Genomic DNA, 12,937 nt, shown 5'->3' with positions numbered 1-12,937 from the left:
TGCCCCTGTGATATCCAAGTCTCCGTAATGGACACAACATCGTAGCTCCAAGTCCTGATCCATGCTCTATGTTCATCACCCTTATACCTGACACGTCTTGCGTTAAAATAGGCACACATCAACCCATCATACTGGCTGCAACTTTGCCCTGTCAACTGTCTAACCTTCCTCACAGACTCTCGGCACTCTGTATCTGCCTGTTCAACAGCTACCCCATCCACAGATCCGTAGCTCCGGTTCCCATCCCTCTGCCAAACTAGTTGAAACCCTCCCGAAGAGCTCTAGCAAACCTCCCGCCCAGGATTTTGGTGCCTCTCCAGTTCAGATGCAACCCGTCCTTCTTGTACAGCTCCCACCTTCCCCAGAAGGTATCCCAATGATCCACATATCTGAAGCCCTCCCTCCTACACCAGCTCTGTAGCCACGTGTTCAGCTGCACTCGTTCTCTGTTTCTCGCCTCACTGGCAAGTGGCACCGGGATCAATCCTAAGATTACTGTTCTGCTCGTCCTGCATTTTAACTTCCAACCTAACTCCCTATATTCGCTTTTCAGGTCCTCATCCCTTTTCCTCGCTGTGTCATTTGTACCGTTGTGTACGACGACTGCTGGCTGCTTCCCCTCCCCCTTAAGAATCCCGTAGACTCGATCCGAGACATCGTTGACCCTGGCACCCGGGAGGCAACAAAACATCCATGTGTCTCGTCCGCGACCACAGAATCTCCTGTCTGTTCCTCTAACCATTGAATCTCCTATCACTATCGCTCTTCTGTTCTCCACCCTTTCCTTCTGAGCCACAGAGCCAGGTTCAGTGCCAGAGACCTGGCCGCTGTGCCTTTCCCCTGGGAGGTCGTCCCCTTCAAGCGTTCGTATGTAATCTCGTTCCCCTGACATTGTATCCAAGTGTGTCTGATTCTGTACCCCTCTGTGTCTGTTGTTACATCGTTGTGTTGTTGATTCTGTGTCCTTGTGACTCTTACATGGCATTCGTTTACATCTGACTCTGTACCCCAATGTTTGTGACCCTGTATCCCTATCTGTCTGGCTATGTTTCCCACTCTACTGCAAGCTGCATCTCGTATTCTGTATCTATGTGTGTCTGATTGTTTATCCCAGTGGCTGGAATTTGATTCCCTGTCTGTCTGGCGATGTTTCACACTCTGCTGTAACCTGTATCTTTGTGTTTCAGATTCTGTATTACTATGTGTCTCACTGTTAATCTCTGTGGCCTGACACTGTATCACTGTGCGTCTGATTCCACAATTCTCTGAGTGTGATCTGTATTTCAGTCTTTCTGATGCTGTATCACTGTGACCTGACACTGTCTAACAGTGTGCCTGACTCCACATCTCTTAGTGTCTGACGCTGCATCCAAGAGTGCCTGATTCTGCACCCCAGTGTATCTGCGGCTTTATGATTGGTACCCTTGAATCTCTTACACTGCATCTCTTCACATCTGACTCTGTACCTCTGTGTGTATTGACTGTTTATCCCTGTGACTTGGCACTGTATCTCTGAATGCCTGTGGCCTGACACTTTAGCACTCTGTTTCTGACTGTTTATCACTGTGGCCTGATACTGTATATCTGTGTGTCGGACTCTGTATCCCTGTACCGTGACTGCATGTCACAGTGTGCCTGTGTCTGAATTTGTATGTGGCTGATTAAGGCTTCAGTGCTGTCTGACACTGTCTTACTGCGTTTCCGTCTGCCTGAGGCTCTATTGCCGTGTCTCTGACTGCATCTCTGTGAATCTGAATCTGTACTCCTTACGTTATGGAGAACTGAGTTTGTCAATGGCCACAGACAAGAGTGTGTGAATGCGAGTCAGGCAGTTATGGAGGAATCAGCAAGTAATAATGAAGGAACCTCAACCCCTGACTTTTTTCCAACAGGTCCGATAATCTTGCTATGTGTTTGGTTCAGCAGAAGGATTGCAAGGTGGATGAGCGGACTGATCATGCCACCATGGTGCAGGATACTATCTCAGCTGTTGAAACTTTCTCGTTCTTTACATCGATTCTTACTAATGGCGGGAGTGAAGTTTAAAATTCTTCCAGGGGAATGATTTCCCTCAGGGTCTCATACAGAGCCTGTATCCAACAATCAAAGTTAATTTGCTTTACCTTTTCAAATTCTATATAAGTCCACCCTGGCTGTTTCCAGAGGCTCCACAATTTCTACCTGTAAGCTTCCGGGGCTAACTCAACAGCGTCGAGAATAGATTTTTTGCCATTTCATAATCTTCGAAGCCTTATTAAAAGCATGGCATAAAATGTATAAACTCTATCCATCAGCGTGCTTTGCATGGCAGTGTCCAGCGTTCCTTCGGTCACTTCATCTGTTGTCCGATGCTGAGAGTTTGAGTAAATTGTCTGATATTCTCCGGAGTTTAGAAAACTGAGAGGCGACCTCATTGAAACATTTACCATTGTAACGGGGCTGGATGGAGTATATGCTCCTATTTCCAGCGTTCTTGTGTTCCCTACATGTCTGAATCGGTGCACTGGTGTTTCTGACTTTGTATCCCACTATAACTAATTCTGTAATCTGTACGTCTGACTGTAACTCTTTGGATCTGACTCCGTGGCATAGTGCGTCCGACTCTTTATATCTTAATAATAATAACATAAAAGCAAAATGCTGCAGATGCTGAAATCTGAAATAAAAACAAGAAGTGATGGAAATACTCAGCAGGTCTGGCAGCATCTGTGAAGAGAGAAGTAGAGTCAATGTTTCAGGTCAGTGACCTTTCATCTTTCACCTTTATATCTTCATGTCTGATTCTTTATCTAGCTCGTGTGACAGTCTATGTGAGTCTGTAAGAATATGTATCTCTCTCTGAACCTCCGTGCCCGATATCATTGAGTGTCTGATTCTGCGTGTCTGATTGTATATCTTCCGTGTCCCAGTCTCTGCCACTGTTCTGCTTTGTGCAGGCTCTGTATGGAGTCTGGCTGATGCTGTCACCAATGTGTCTGAGTCTTTACATCTATGTAACAGACTCTCTATCCCTATGTTCCCTACTCCATGTCTCAGAGAATCTGATTCTGTAACCCTTTCGTTCTGACTATATACCCCTGAAAGCCTGAATTTGTACTTCATTATTTTTTCACTCAGTATCCGAGTGTGACTGAATCTGTATCTCCATGTGTCTGCCTTTGTCTATCAGAGCATTTGACTCTGTATCTCGTTATATCCGAATCTGTATCACTGAGTGGCAGCCTCTTTATCTCTATGTGTCTGACTCTGTATCACTTTAAGTTTGACTTTGCATCCTTGTGACTCAGTATCACTTAGTCTATGACAGTTGATCTTTGTACTTCTGACTCTGGACCCCAGTACGATTGACTCTGTCACTGAGTGTGCCTGAATCTGTGTCTGGCTGTGCCTGATTTCCTATTCGTGTCGGTCTTTGTATTGTTATGTTGCCCATTTTGTAACCCTGCATCTCCAACTACTGTGTCCCTGCGTGTGTGGCTGAATCTCCATGACTCTGACATTGTGTATCCTTGTCTCTGGCACTGTATTGTTGAGTGCCTGACTTCATTTCACTGTTGTGTATGGCACTGCACAACATTGCATCTAATTCTGTATCCCACTGTGTCTGAGTCTGCAACCAAGTTTATCTGATTCCATATCCCTGCATGACTATAGCTTGTGTGCGTAAGTTTCTACCCTTGTCGGTCGGACTGTAGCCCTGCATGCCTGACTTTTTATCTCTGTGGGTCTGACTCTGTACCTCTGCTTGTATGAGACTGTTAACCTGTGTGTATGACTTGGTAACTCTCTGTGCCTGATTCTATACCCTATGTGTTTGGCTGTATCCTTTTGTGTCTGACTCTATATCCCTGAGTCTTTGACTTTGTGTACCTCTACAGATGACTTCGCATGTCGTTGTGCCTGACACTTTCGCCCGTTTGTAACTGCGACTGACGCTGTGTGTCTGATTCTGTTTCACTGTTGTGTATGGCGGTCCATTACTGTGCATTTGATTCTGTATCATAGTCCCTCTAGCTATGGTTTCATGCTTCTCAGGAAAAGGGGCCACATTCAGGACTGAGATGAGGAGAAATTATTCCAGTGAAAGGGTTGTTTGTCTTTGGAATTCTGTACCCCAGAGGGCTCCATCATTGAATATATTTAAGGTTGGGATAGATAGATTTTTGGTCACACTGGGGAATCAAGGGATATAAGGAGTGGGCAAGAAAGTGAAATTGAAGCCCACGATCAGCCATGATCGTATTGAATGGCGGAGCAGGCTCGATGGGTCTTATGGTCTCCTTCTACTCCTATTTCGTATGTGCTTTTGAGAGTTAGTCCCTTAGAGGGTGAAACTGGGGAATTAATAATGGGAACCAAGAAAATGGCAGAAACTTTCAATAGGTATATTGTGACAGGCCTCACAGTTAAAGGCACAAAAACATCCCAAGTACACCTGAAAATCATGAGCTAAAAAGGAGGGAGGAACATAAAACAATCACAATCATTAGAGAAAAGTCTCTGGGAGAAGTATTAGAACTAAGGGCTGACAAGTCCCATGGACCTGATGGTCTGTATCGTAGGTGTTCAAAGAAATGGCAGCAGAGATATTTAAAAGACAATAAACAGCAACATATTAATAGAGCAGGTTTATCAGTAGAAATGTTAGAGTTTCACAGGTAATGTTCGGACAAAGTCATGGCCAGTAATGTTAAAGTAGGGTGAATAAAAGTCTACAGGGTCCACCACCGAAACCTGATCAGACAAATATCAAAGCTGAACCACAAAAGGATTCTTGTTAGAAGGGTGGCTGGTTGGAGTGGGAAAAACTGACTTTAAACCCGCAGTGGAGACAATAAGATAGGGTGTGAGCTTTGCTCTCAAGATGATCCTGGAATATTGAGCTGCCTTTACAGGTGATTTAAGAAGAGTACGCATATTTTGCACATGAGAGCAGGGTATGATAGTGCTTCAAGTGTTTTAGCCAGAAACTTTCACCTTTGTGCAGCTTGGCATTGGCACATTAATACAGGACATACTAGAATGACCAACTTTGGCAGAAGAGTGCATGGCTTTTACTGGGATCCAAGTCGAAAAGGGGGATTAGCACCGTGATAGCAATGGATGGATCATGGGGAAAGGCAAGCCATCAGCTAGACAGCTGGAACCCCGAGAATGTTATGATAAATTACTAAGGGAAGGGATTATTGCAGCGGCAAACACAAAACGAAGTGTTGGAGGAATTTGGGTTTTGGGGATAAGAGGAGGTGATCAGAGATAACCTTGTCCATTGTTGAAAGAGTAAAAGTGGATGTGCCAGTGAGATGGCAAGGTTGAAAGAGTTGTCCCGTATGCGGTTAATATACTTTATAAGAGAAATGTTGTTGGTATTCAGGAGTCCAGTTACAATAGGATCACCAGAAGTAAAGTTGGAGTAAATCAACACCAGTTATACTAGTGTATGGTCATCACCACTAATGTTAGATCATGGTGACTACATGTAATGTTAGAGTCGGGTCACTGTCATTAGTAATATTTCAATAGGAGAACCACCAATAATGTTATGATATTATCTAGTTACAAAAAAAAATATTGGAGTGGAATCAAATGCATTATGGTTGTGTGGGGGCGTCACTCGGACTGTTATAGTCGTGTCACAACGAGTATCATTAGACTAACATCACCACCAATATCTTTACAATAAACTAACCACCGTAATGTTAGAAAGGGATCACAATCAGCAAGGTTAGAGTGGGGTCACCATCCCTAATGTTAGTGCATAATCCTCAAGAGTAACGTCAGAAGTGGATCAATACCAGAATTCTTAAAGTATGGTGATCACCATTTATGCTAGGGTTGTAGGGTATTCCCAAGAACAGAGGCACCTGCAGTAAATATCATACTGTTTAAATATTGTTTGAGTAATCAGTAAGATATAATATTAGTGAACAGTGAGGAGGTTGCAAAGCAACATGGGGCTCATTGAGCTTGACCACATTCCACAGGAGCTGAGTAATTCAATCTCAAACAAAAGGCTAATTAAAATGAAAACCCTTGTGGAATGCTGACAAAGGTGCTAGCCTGTAACGAGGTGAAAATATCATGAGTAGTCTCCTGTCTGTGAATGGGCCTGTAACAAAGTGAAGATAATGAGGTGAAAACATCAAGAGTAGTCTCCTTTCCATGTATGGGCCGGAAATAACGTGAAGTTAACGAGGTGAAAACATCATGAGTAGTCTCCTATCTATGTATGGGCCGGTAACGAGGTGAAGATAAGGGGGTATGGAAAACATCATAAGTAATCCCCTATCTGTGTTTGGGCCGGTCATGCAGCCCCTCTATGCCTCGTAACCGCTTCGATTGGCTCCAATAATCAATGAATATAATTAATAATCATTGTGATTGGACTATCTCAGGCTGGGATGGGCTGAGTAACTGTTTGAAAATGTATAAGTATGGATGATTTTCCTTTGTTCAATGGAGAGGCATCTGGACAGCCCAGTGACCTGCTCCCCGCTGGCATAACTAAATAAACTGTTTGACATTGGAGCAGACCTGAGTGTCGAGTGATTCTACTAGGCTCTGGAGCTGTGGATGGACTCACTTTGGAGCATCCGCGATGCTGAGGAGGTCGTGGATAGCACGTTTAGCGAATTGGTCACACCGCAGATTAGGATTGCTGAAGGAGAAAGGAACTGGGTGACCAAAAGGCAGAGAAAGAGCAGGAAGTCAGCGCAGGTGTCCTCCACGGTCATCTCCCTCCAAAACAGGTATACCATTTTGGACACTGATGGGGGAGATGGCTCACCGAGGGAAGGCAGCAGTAGCCAGTTTCATGGCACCTATGCTGTTCAGAAGGGCGGGAAAAAGAGGGGAAGGGCTATAGTCATAGGGGATTCGATTGTCAGGGGAGTAGATAGGCGGTTCCTTTGTCGAAAACGAGACTCCCGAAGGGAATGTTGCCTCTCAGGTGCACGGGTCAGGGGTTGGGTAACAGCACAACAGTTGTTGTGCACATAGGCACCAATGATATAGGTAAAAAACGGGATGAGGTCCCACAAGCGGAATTTAGGGAGTGAGGAGCCAAGTTAAAAAGTAGGACCTCAGTGGTAGTAATCTCAGGATTGCTACCAGTGCCACGTGCTAGTCAGAGGAGAAATGAAAGAATAGTCAGGATGAATGCGTGGCTTGAGAGATGGTGCAGGAGGGAGGGGTTCAGATTTTTGAGAGATTGGGACCGGTTCTGGGCGAGGTGGGACTATTACAAATTGGACGGTCTACACCTGGCCGGAGTGGAACCAATGTCCTTGGGGGTGCTTTTGCTAACGCTGTTTGGGAGGGTTTAAACTAATGTGGCAGGGGGATGGGAACCAAATGAGGAGATCAGTGGACAGTCAGGAGGCAGTAACTAAAGCCTGTAAGGAACGAGATAATGAAGTCAGCGTGACTAAGGGGTAGAGTAGGCAGGGAGCAGATGATGAACGCAAAGGGACTGGTGGTCTGAGGTGCATTGGTTTTAATGCAAGAAGTGTCGTAGGTAAGGCAGATGAACTTAGGGCTTGGATTAGTACCTGGGAGTATGATGTTATTGCTATTCCTGAGACTTGGTTGAGGGATGGGCACGATTGGCAACTAAATATCCCAGGATATCGATGCTTCAGGCGGGATAGAGAGGGAGGTAAAAGGGGTGGAGGAGTTGCATTACTGGTCAAAGAAGAAATCACAGCTGTGCTGAAGGAGGGCACGATGGAGGACTCGAGCAGTGAGGCAATATGGGCAGAACTCAGAAATAGGAAGGGTGCGGTAACAATGGTGGGGCTGTACTACAGGCCTCCCAACAGCGAGCGTGAGATAGATTTACAAATATGTAAACAGATGATGGAAAGATGTAGGAGCAACAGGGTGGTGGTGATGGGAGATTTTAATTTTCCCAACATTGAATGGGATTGACTTAGTGTTAGAGGCGAGATGGAGCAGAATTTGTAAGGACCATCGAGGAGGGTTTTCTAGAGCAGTATATAAATAGTCCAACTCGGGAAGGGGCCATACTGGACCTGGTCTTGAGGAATGAGCCCGGCCAGGTGGTTGAAGTTTCAGTAGGCGACTACTTTGGAAATAGTGATCACAATTCCGTAAATTTTAGAATACTCATGGACAAAGATGAGAGTGGTCCGAAAGGAAGAGTGATAAATTGGAGGAAGGCCAACAATACCAAAATTCGGCAGGAGATGGTGAATGTAGACTGGGAGCAGCTGTTTGAAGATAAATCCACCTTTGATATGTGGGAGGCTTTTAAAGAGAGGTTGATTAGCGTGCAGGAGAGACATGTTCCTGAGAAAATGAGGGATATAAATGGCAAGATTACGGAACCATGGATGACAGGTGAAATTGTGAAACGAGCTAAGAGTAAAAAGGAAGCATACAGAAGGTCTAGGTGGCTGATGAATGACGAAGCTTTGGAAGAATATCGGGAATGTAGGACCAATCTGAAACGAGGAATTATGAGGGTTAAAAGGGGTCATGAAATATCTTTCGCAAACAGGTTTAAGGAAAATCCAAAAGACTTTTATTCATATATAAGGAGAAAGAGGGTAACTGGAGAAAGGATCGGCCCACTCAAGGACAAAGGAGGAAAATTATGCGTCGTGTCAGAGAAAATGGGTGAGATTCTAAACGAGGACTTTGCATCGGTATTCACGGAGCAGAGGGACATGATGGATGTTGAGGTTAGGGATAGATGTTCGATTACTCTAGGTCAAGTCGGCATAAGGAGGGAGGAAATGTTGGGTATACTAAAAGGCATTAAGTTGGACAAGTCCCCATGTCCAGATGGGATCTATACCACGTTACTGAGGGAAGCGAGAGAGGAAATAGCTGGGGCCTCAACAGATATCTTTTCAGCATCCTTAAACATGGGTGAGGTCCCGGAGGACTGGAGAATTGCTAATGTAGTCCCCTTGTTTCAGAAGGGTAGCAGGGATAATCCTGGTAATTATAGACCGGTGAGCCTGACGTCAGTGGTAAGGAAGCTGCTGGAGAAGATACTGAGGGATAGAATCTATTCCCATTTGGAAGAAAATGGGCTTATCAGTGATAGGCAACATGGTTTTGTGCAGGGAAGGTCATGTCTTACCAACTTAATAGAATTCGTGGAGGAAGTGACAAGGTTGATTGATGAGGGAAGGGCTGTAGATGTCATATACATGGACGTTTGATAAGGTTCCCCATGGTAGGTTGATGGAGAAAGTGAAGTCGCATGTGGTCCAGGGCGTACTAGCTAGATGGATAAAGAACTGGCTGGAGAACAGGAGACAGAGAGTAGCAGTGGAAGGGAGTTTCTCAAAATGGAGATGTGTGACCAGTGGTGTTCCACAGAGATCCGTGCTGGGACCACTGTTGTTTGTGATATACATGAATGATTTGGAGGAAAGTATAGGTGGTCTGATTAGCAAGTTTGCAGACGACACTAAGATTGGTGGAGTAGCAGATAGTGAAGGGGACTGTCAGAGAATACAGCAGAATATAGATAGATTGGAGAGTTGGGCAGAGAAATGGCAGATGGAGTTCAATCCGGGTAAATGCGAGGTGGTGCATTTTGGAAGATCCAATTCAAGAATGGACTATACAATAAATGGAAATGTCCTGGGGAAAATTGATGCACAGAGAGATTTGGGTGTTTAGGTCCATTGTTCCCTGAAGGTGGCAACGCAGGTCAATAGAGTGGTCAAGAAGGCATACGGCATGCTTTTCTTCATCGGACAGGGTATTGAGTACAAGAGTTGGCAGGTCATGTTACAGTCGTATAAGACTTTGGTTCGGCCACATTTGGAATACTGCATGCAGTTCTGGTCACCACATTACCAAAAGGATGTAGATGCTTTGGACAGGGTGCAGAGGAGGTTAACCAGGATGTTGCCTGGTATGGAGGGCGCTAGCTATGAGGAGTGGTTGAGTAGATGAGGATTATTTTCATTGGAAAGACGGAGGTTGAGGGAGGACCTGATTGAGGTGGACAAAATCATGAGAGGTAGAGACAGGGTGGTTAGCAAAAAGCTTTTTCCCAGAGTGGGGGATTCAATTACTGGGGGTCACGAGTTCAAAGTGAGACAGGAAAAGTTTAGGGGGGATAAGCGTGGAAAGTTCTTTACGCAGAGGGTGGTGGGTGCCTGTAATGCGTTGCCAACGGAGGTGGTAGAAGCGGGCACGATAGCGTCTTTTCAGATGTATCTAGACAGAGACATGAATGGGCAGGAAGCAAAGAGATACAGACCCTTAGAAAATAGGCGACAGGTTTAGATAGAGGATCTGGATCGGCGCAGGCTTGAAGGGCCGTTGGGCCTGTTCCTGTCATGTAATTTTCTTTGTTCTTTTGTTCTTTTTTCTAGATTCATTCCCGCTAAAAATTGACGTAGTCAGCAGGATAAGGTGTAAGTCAACTCTTCTGCGACCCTGATATCCCAATCACCCAGCCTGAGCTGGAAATTAAGAGGACTGAATCCCACGTTAATGCCAGGAATTAAATGGGCGAAGGGAACGTAAACGGGCAAGGGGAAGTTGGCTGAAGCCTGATCCCGAACTTGAGAACAGGATTCGGCTGTCGTTCATGCCATCAGGAATACCGGGTGAATATCTTTAAAAACTTATCCCGGGGCCGGGTGGTGTTTCGGGACCGACGAATGCCAAGTTTGTGAACAGTATCTGAACAATGGTCAAACGGTGGTCGGTAGTTCGTTACGAGACGAAGGCACTGTCAAGGAGGGTTTGCAATATATGTTTCCGTATACATATCATAAGCTTGTTGTATGAAATATGGACAGACTTGTGACCCGACAGTTAGCCAGGAGACGGTCTCCTACAAGTTGGGCTCGGTTGAAAGTGGACCTATGAGAGCAGATTCTAACAATTCTAATCCTACCCAAGCCTGGCCATTGAAAATATAGAGCTCGAGCGGGGACCAGAGGGGTCCCTTACCTGCCACCTGGCAGAGAAACATAAAAGGTTGATCGATAAGATGATTAAATCTAATTGGAATCCCCACGACCCTGCCGCAAAACAAAGGGAGTGGTGACAAAAAGAAAAAAAGCATTCACTGGGTTTTTGGAAGAGCGACATAAAAGACTTTGTTTTCGAGTAAAAACAAGTTACTGTCTTTGATTCAACTGTGAGAATGTTGGAAGCGTCCACGAATGAATTGAATGTCTGGGACTTGCAGCTTGTGTTCTGTGGAACTTGTCTTCTGCAGAACTGACTGTCGTTAACTCTTTGTTGTCTGGCTTTAATGTTGAAAGCATAAGTCTATTAAGTTGTTTGGAATAGAATGAGTGTGAAAAGTGATTGTTGAGTATGTTCATTTCGATTTAAGATTGTGCACCCAGGAATGGGAAATAGACTTGAATTATATTTTAAGTTGAAGTTTGATTATTTTAACAGTTGGTTTTGCAACTGTGAAAAGGCAATGAACAAATTTCTGAGAGATGAGCTTCAGCCTTGAAGGTCTGAAGATGTTTAGCAGAAATCCAATTTGAAGTTTGCAACTTCTGCTTTAATTGGAGTTCCAGTTTAAAATCTGTTCTACTTTTTTGGAGTTTAAGTTAAAGATATGTTTTACTGACTGTTTTAATTAGCAAATGTCAGGAATTGGATATTGGTTTTAAGGGAGAGAAGGATAAGCAAAGGAAATAAAGGGAAAGATTAAAGTTTGTGTAAGGAGCTGGTGTTAAGTCTTTTGTTGGAAGAATGTTAAATAACTTTTTCTTTAGTTTTTGGTTTTATTACAGTCATTTGAAACGGCGCCCGAAGAACAAGAAAAAATGACGTAACTTACCTATCTTTAAAATAAAAGCACGTGCTATTCTGTTCTGTGTGTAGTTAATAAGTGTTGTAAGTTAATAAGTCTGAATTGAATTAATACTGTTAAGGTTAATGACCTGCTTAGTTGAAAAAAAAAACTGGAAATGTAATTTGCAATCACAATGAACTTTCAAGTTTAGCGTGTCGAGTTTTGGGGGAGTCTTAAGTTCCAGACATAGGACTCACTCATATAACATCGGCAGTTTTGATTTTTAAATATTTATTGCAGTGAATTGGAATTGGGAATCATCTTTGTTATTAAAAAAAATCCTTGGATTAGAAACCTCTTACAAAAGATGCTAAAAGTTTGGAAACAATTGGAATTTAATCTAAAATGCTTTCTTTCCTGATGGAGATGGTTTCCTTTGAAGTTGATAATGTTACTAATGATTTTGTTGTTTGAAAATACTGAGGATACCAATAAACATTTAAAATGGAGTTTAGTGCTTTTCCATTTTAAAAAAGGGTTACGTAAAGCGACGCAGCGGAGAATGCTTTGCTCCGCCCATCTGGAGACATGCAAGAAATTAACCTTGCTGCAACTATCTTGATCAATGAGACAAAGTGCTTGAGAAGGAGAAATAGTTGCAAGCACTTCTGTCTTTACTAAAAAAAATGCAATATCACCAAGTCTGGGCAGAAGATATCAGAATCGATAAACAAAATTAAATTGATATGAGTGGTTATTTAAAGCATTCAAAGGGAAATTTACTGTTATTTGACTTTGGAATAATCTGAGATGTCGGAAATCCAGTTAAATTTGGCAAGATATTTAAGAAATTAAAATGTCATCTAAGGTAAAAAAAAAAGGAATCTATAGTTATGCCTGGAATCAAATTGAAATGTTTGATTTGTGTTTTAAGGAATTATGAATATTGATTGTAAAGGTTCTCCAGGGATCAAAATAAAATCGAATTATAATTAATAGGAATTGGCAATTAGATCTGGCTGATGAAAGAGCTAATAAAGGAATTCTGGGGATCAAAAAATGGTGAAATTAGAATTCAAACAGCAAAAATAATATCGTGCGAATGTTCCAAGAAGTCTAGAATTTTACAGCGAAAGTCAAGAAAGTGTAGATAAGCACTGGCAATTGTTAGTTTTCTCT

The sequence above is a fragment of the Heterodontus francisci genome, chromosome 28 (assembly GCF_036365525.1).
Source record: "Heterodontus francisci isolate sHetFra1 chromosome 28, sHetFra1.hap1, whole genome shotgun sequence".
NCBI classification, from domain to species: Eukaryota; Metazoa; Chordata; class Chondrichthyes; order Heterodontiformes; family Heterodontidae; genus Heterodontus; species Heterodontus francisci.
The sequence above is the reverse complement of the archived record's forward strand: the minus strand, read 5'-3'. Positions refer to the sequence as shown.